Below are 6,771 nucleotides of genomic sequence, written 5' to 3' on the forward strand. Positions count from 1 at the left end.
CATAGCACAAAGTCTGTCCAAATAAAGAAAAACAAACTTAGTAAGTTTGATGCTTTTGTCAACCTTATAAAGTTAGCAATATCTCCATTAACCCCCCAACCAACTGTTATTCCTATAAAGAGGGTTTCTGATTCCCAGAGCATTTTTTCTTTATTACATAAAAACAGACTGGCAATCTGTAGGTGACTGATAAACTTTCAGTTCTTAGAGTTTCTGCTTTCGTTCCTTGGATTCTCTCCCTCCCTTTCCATTTATCTGTGTTGAGTTCAGTTGCTATTGTTAAGGTTCTCAGCATGCGTAAACTGGCAGACGCACCTATGGATACAATGTTGGCATGTCTCATGATGATGCTTGCTTCTCATTTTCCCCTTATTGAGATTCTTGCATCTCATTCACTTCATGGGGATTTCATGCCAGCTGAAGTCAAAGATGGATTCATTATCACTTTCCTTTAAAACTCCATGCTCAACACTATGGGGGTGATTACGAGTTGAGTGCCGAACCTGTGGTGGCAGTCCACGAACATCCAGACTGGCGGTCCACTGGCTGTATTCCGAGTTGGGCAGTTGGACCACCTGTGGACTGCTGTGGCCACCGTGGATCCTGGATCAAGGGATCCCGCAGTGGTGGTGCAGCAGTCAGGCTGAGTAATATGCTTGCAGTGCCACATCGGCACCACCAAGTATATTACGAGTTGCCTCACCACCAGCCTTTCCATGGTGGTGAGACTACCATGGAAAGGCTGGCAATACTGCTCCAGGGCCTAGGGGTTATTTTGTGCCCACTGCGAATATGCACCTCATTCCTGCATGGTGCGGCACGTCACTGCTTACCGCACAATGCAGGAATGTGCAATGGCGGTGTCACAACGGTGCCTGTCTGAAGTCCCTCTATGGGCCTTTAGATAGGCACCACGTGAAATCACTGCATCACCACCCGCATGCCAAGGGTTACAATTGTAATCTGGTGGGCGGTATGAGTACTGCTTTGGCAGTCCACCCACAGGGCACTGGCATGGCAGCCTGCAGGAAGACCCCCAAAGTTGTAATCGAGTTCTATGTCTTCTTGAAAATGTTAGGACTATAACAATCTTTCTAAATGCCAAAGGAAACGAGAGAACAGTAAATAGAACAAATGGTAAAATGCCACCAAACTGGAGATGACTGCTGAACTTTCTTTTGACAAAGAGCTTGCTTCTATTCCTCAAATTCTTTATCTCCTTTTGTATTTGTCTACTTTGAGTTTAGCTGTTATAGTGAAGATCCTCACAATGTGTAAACTGACAGATGTGCCTATGAATGCATTATCAGTGTGTCTCCTGATTAGATTTGCCCCTGAACGTGCCCCTTTTGTTGGGGTCCTTCTATGCATTCTTTTTCATTACATTTTCATTGCAATCAAACTCAAGATGGATGTCATTACCACTATGGTGAAAAAATATATTCCTTGGGATTTGCAACTTAAAATTTATGTCAGGCCCATAAACAGTTAACTTCTAATTGCCAAAATAATTAAGAAACATGTAAATGGAACCATTGGTATAACTCAGACTTGAGAATATTGTTGTTCATGACTTTACTGAGGGAAAGAATTGATGCTTTACTTCTAGAAACATATAATTGAGTGTTTGTATGAGAATATCTGAACATTCTAAAAATCTATCTGCTACTGTGTATCAATGTGAAACAGGAAATGCAGTGACCTAATACTGGTCATCATATACCTATTCCAGTCGGGGACTGATTGTGTTAACCTAGTCTATTCTGGCTCTTTCACTCTTTTTGTGCTTTAAGTGAACTAATTAGATTAAAAGACCTAAAATCATTAATTTGTGATATGTTTTGGACTGGAGTAAGTGTCTATAAAAACATAGGGAGTCATTATGATGGCTGAAGGCCCACCCCTTCCAGCAGTGCTGTGGCATGCCTTCCGCCATCGGAAAGCAATTTTCCCACTACCACATTACGATGGTGGGGGAATCTAACTGCGACTGTAGCAGGCGCAAAGACCACCCGCCACAAATCTGCCACAGGCAATCGTTACGATTGCCTGACGGAGCGGTCAGCATCAGTAAAATGGTGGCGGTGCCTAGCAGGCAACCTCCGCCAGATTAGGATGCTGGCTGCAGCCAGCCTTTCCGCGGTGGGTAACCTCTATTGAAAGGCTTGCGGGGATCTGTTTTGGGGGCTCATTGCAGGCCCCCCTTGTGTTTGGTGATCACCCTATAAAGAAACAGAAAACACACAAGTGCAACAACCCAAGGAGGTCCATCACAAGTGGTGGTATTGCTATCATATGGTATAAATCCAGTAATTTAAGTAAATTTAATGGTCTGTAACATTGTTGGGTTTGTATACAAACAGATTTTCACTAATTAAAGTCTTACTAAAGATCATGTCAGTGTTGCAGCACCTATTCCTTGTTCAGACAATTAATAGCATCTAACATCATGTGCTTTTGCATATTATTACTTTATTAATTCACTCAGAATTGAGGCTGCAGCTGTTTGGAATAGGGATAGGTCTTGTATTCTGTGCATGATTGACACAACCTCACAATGATGTATAGCTAATCTGAATCTGAAACAGAGACACTGACAGAGGCTACAGAGGCATTTTTGTCAGAGACATTGATGCAATTTTTGCAGATGTTGTTGAATAATATTATACAAAGAAACATCGTCTTTAATTCAAAATATTGCCTACAGTTTAATTTCTGCATGGTTCTGTTACATAATGTTGGTCGCTCAAAAATTTAAATACATGTATTTCAAAATGTCATGTTGTTCTTTCAAAGGTCAATTGGCTCAGCTATTTCTACTGTGTCTGATTTATTTGGCAATGTGTTACTATTCAGTTGTATTTAAGTGTAATTTCTTACATCTTACCATTTTCTCATTGAAAGATATTGGGTTGTTAGTTGGCTGGAGTGTAAACCTTATTCAAACAGCAACTACAATCCTACTCAGCGTAAGTGTCAGGCAAACCCTAAATTAACACTTGGTTACCCTCTGGTAGCTAGGTACACAGCAGTCAGGCTTAACTTAGAAGAAATGTTTAAAGTATATATATTATCTTTTATTTCAGTGACCAAGCCATAAAACTTGTACACAAATTAAAACAATAGAAGCATTTATCACTTACAGAATTATTGCAAATGCAAAGATACAGATAAAACAGTTTTAAGAATAAAAAGATGACATGATTAGAAGGTTGTTATTAATATTGCCAATCATATCCATGTCACTTCTATATAGTAACTCTATTTCTCTATCAAATAGGCATATATCCTCTCGTGCAAAGCAATCTTTAAAAAAGTTCAATGTAGTTGTATGTAAAACGTGCAAATATCAAACAGTTCATAAACATATGGCTTTAATCAACATCTAAGATAAAAATTACAAGTACACTGAGCGGCTTATTCAGACTTGCGCTGGCAATTTAACTGTCATAGTTAGGAGTTTTCTAAGGCCTTCTTCCTTTTTTTCCAAGCACAGTGCAGGTACCGTGATACCGCAAATGCAAGTTGTTCGCTGATGTCACTCTTTAAAAGCCTGTGACTTCTCAGTAATGTCTCAAACCCACAAGATTGCATACAGCTAATAGTCATTTCTCTCGTGTGTACCTGTATAAAGGGCAGAATAACATAAAATGGTCCTCCAATTCTACAATATTAGGGCAATTTGGACAACATTTTCAAAGAGTAGGTTCATTTGCCCATTTCGAGTTATGGATTCTCAGGGGTAGTAGCCTACATCTGAATTGCAAGTATAGGCGTTTGGACTGAAATTAATACATTCTGTCCATATAGGGTTCTAAACTTGCAACACACTTGTGATTGAGGAACTGGCCTGTTGGACTGCTATTCGGATAAGCTTCCCACGTTTGCAGCAAAACTGCCTCCCAGTATAGCTGTTTAACTTTTTGTGCATCTCCCTTAACAATCAACTGAGTGGATGTCCATAATTCATTCATACCTATTCTGTGTGATGTTTCTTTAATGTTCACAGTGACCTGTCGAGACCTAGTGGGTCTTTAACACAATCCATATAGATTCTGAGATCTTGCGTAGACCACAATCTAATCCAATATAACAAAAGTTTTATTAGAACTGTTAGGTGTATAGGGTTGAGGGCTTAGTCCAGTCTCAATGGTGTAATGGGTGAGCTTTGGGGGGGGGGGGGGGGGGTTAAATAAGGCCTTAATTAACTTATTTTCAATCTTAGTTAGATACTCTGATATAACATATCCCCATATCTCTGCTCTGTAATTTTGCAGATGTTGCGGTACTGCTCTATATACTGTAAGGAATGGGACAAAGCACCTCCTGAGGCGGCCCTGTATTTTCTCCATATTGCAGATGCTTTATGATGGAGAAAGTATTTGTGCAACATTTCAAACAGTGAATACACTACACAAAAAGATTCCAGGTATGAATTTTTAAAGAATCAAGTGTAAAATAGCACTCAACAGCAAAAAGTGCCAACGAGGGATATCTGGTCGGAATAGGCCACGTTACAAAGCATGACATTACAACGCGGTCATTACAATGACTGCTCTGTTATGATGCATACCATTACAACGCAAGTCATTCCAATGACTTGGTGCATGGTGGGCGCTGGATTTTGGAATAGTATAAATTACTATTCCAACTCCAATCTGTGCAACAGTAGGGAAGGTGTTCGATTGAATAATCAACACCTTCTGGCCCCTACAGCAAGTCGTTGCAATGTAACAACATGGTCCTGGTAATGTTTGTGTCATAATGACATGGGATGTATCAACATCGTTGTAAACAATGTTTACCATTTGGTCAAGCTGGACCAGGAAAAAGTAAAATGTTCCGGCTGACCACAATGGAGCATGGGCCGGCTACAGGAACCAAGCGTGGCCCACTAAAAAAGTACCTATTGGTTGTGGGTTCAAGTTGATATTGATATATTTTATTAAGAGTGACAAATGCCCGAAGGCATGGTGCTGCTGACGTCAGTACTGGTAGATAGCACCCAACAAGGCGGGCTTTAAAAAGAGCCCGAAAACAGCCAGGTTTTAAGTTGCTTTCAAGTGATATGGGCCCAGTCCTCTTCACCCAGGCAAGTAGGGCAGCAGGTCAGCTGAGCAGGAGTCTAGACAAGTAGCAGTCCAGCAGAGTGGCAGTCCCTATAGCAGTACAACAGTCCTTCTTCCTTGCAGAGTATCCACAGGTCCAGAGGTGTACTGAACTGGTGGTGTCTGAGGCCCAATCCTTTTACTCAATTGTGTCTTTGAAGTGGAGGAGGCTTCAAAGATTTGCCTTTGAAGTGCACAGAGTCCCTGCGTTGGACCAGATTCACTACAGGGGGGTATGCAGCCCTTTGTGTGGGGACAGGGCACAGCCTTTTCAGAGGTAAGTGGAGCTGAGGCCAGGTACTCCATCCAATCCCGCCAGGATGGATAATCAAGGCCCATCAAGTCACACCTAAGCTCTTATTGTGTGTGGCTGTCTAGTGTGAATAAACAAAGCCCAGCTGTCACCTACCCCAGCATAGTGATCAGAGACAGGCAGCTGGCACCAAATGGCTTAAGTAAGAAAATGTCAACTTTCATAAAAGTGGCATTTTCAGAATTGCAATTTAACATCCGACTTCATCATAAGTTTTGGCTTTAAATTGTGATTCCAGAGACATCAAACTCGAAAGCTTTACATCTTCCAGATCTCAAATTACACTTAGAACATGTAATTAGGTAATTCCAATGTTATCCAATAGGAGAGATAGGCCTTGCTGTACTGAAAAACAACATTGGGAGTTTTTCACTATCATGGCATGCAACACTTTAAAGTACATGTCCTGCTTCTTAAACACATTACACTCTGCCATCTGGGATGTCCAGGGCCTCCCTTAAAGGTGACTTATATGCCTAAAAAGGGAAGGTTTGGGCCTGGCAAAAGTGTTCTTTTGGTAGGTCAACATGGCAGTGTAAACACTGCACACACAGGCTGGGCAATGGCAGGCTGTGGACATAGTTGAGGGGCTACGTAAGTGTGTGACACAATCAGTGCCGCAGGCCCACTAGTAGCATTTATTTTACATGCCCTGGGCAGACGTAGGGTACTTTACTAGGGACTTATAAGTACATTAAATATGCCAATTAAGAATAAGCCAATATTACCATGTTAAGGGGAGAAAGCAAAAGCACTTTAGCACTGGTTAACAGTGGTAAAGTGCACAGAATCCTAATACCTGCAGAAACAAGTTCAGAAAAAAGGAGAGGGCCAACAAAAAGTTGGGGGGAAGATCACCCTAAGGCTGTTTCATCTGAAATGTATTCATATTTTAGAAAAATGATGGGCTAAGATTGTCTTCTTATTACTAGCTTCCTTGCATCATTTTTTTGTGCTATCGCAAATGGAATGTTTTACAGGTCAACAGGGGGGATGTTCATGGATGCTACATGGGCATTACCCTGCAGCCATCAATGATTTCAGGTAAAAAATCCTATCTGCTAATAATAGCAGACAGGGTTTTGCAGAAACAAATAATGCATCTTTGAGAGTTGCATGAATACTAGAAATGCTGTTGTTTCTACAAACTTTTTGACTTTGCGTAAGTGCTGCTCTGTACAGAGATAAGCCAGAGTGAACAACTTTTAAAGTGTGTCTAGGCATACTATTTTGTACTGGAAGGTTGTCCTTCCAGTATAAATCCTGTGCCAGACATCACACACACACCCGTGCACTATGGTGCAAAGAACTATGCATGGTGCTAGGCAGCCTAATTGTGCCAGGATGAGT

The sequence above is a fragment of the Triturus cristatus genome, chromosome 7 (assembly GCF_964204655.1).
Source record: "Triturus cristatus chromosome 7, aTriCri1.1, whole genome shotgun sequence".
Lineage (NCBI taxonomy): Eukaryota > Metazoa > Chordata > Amphibia > Caudata > Salamandridae > Triturus > Triturus cristatus.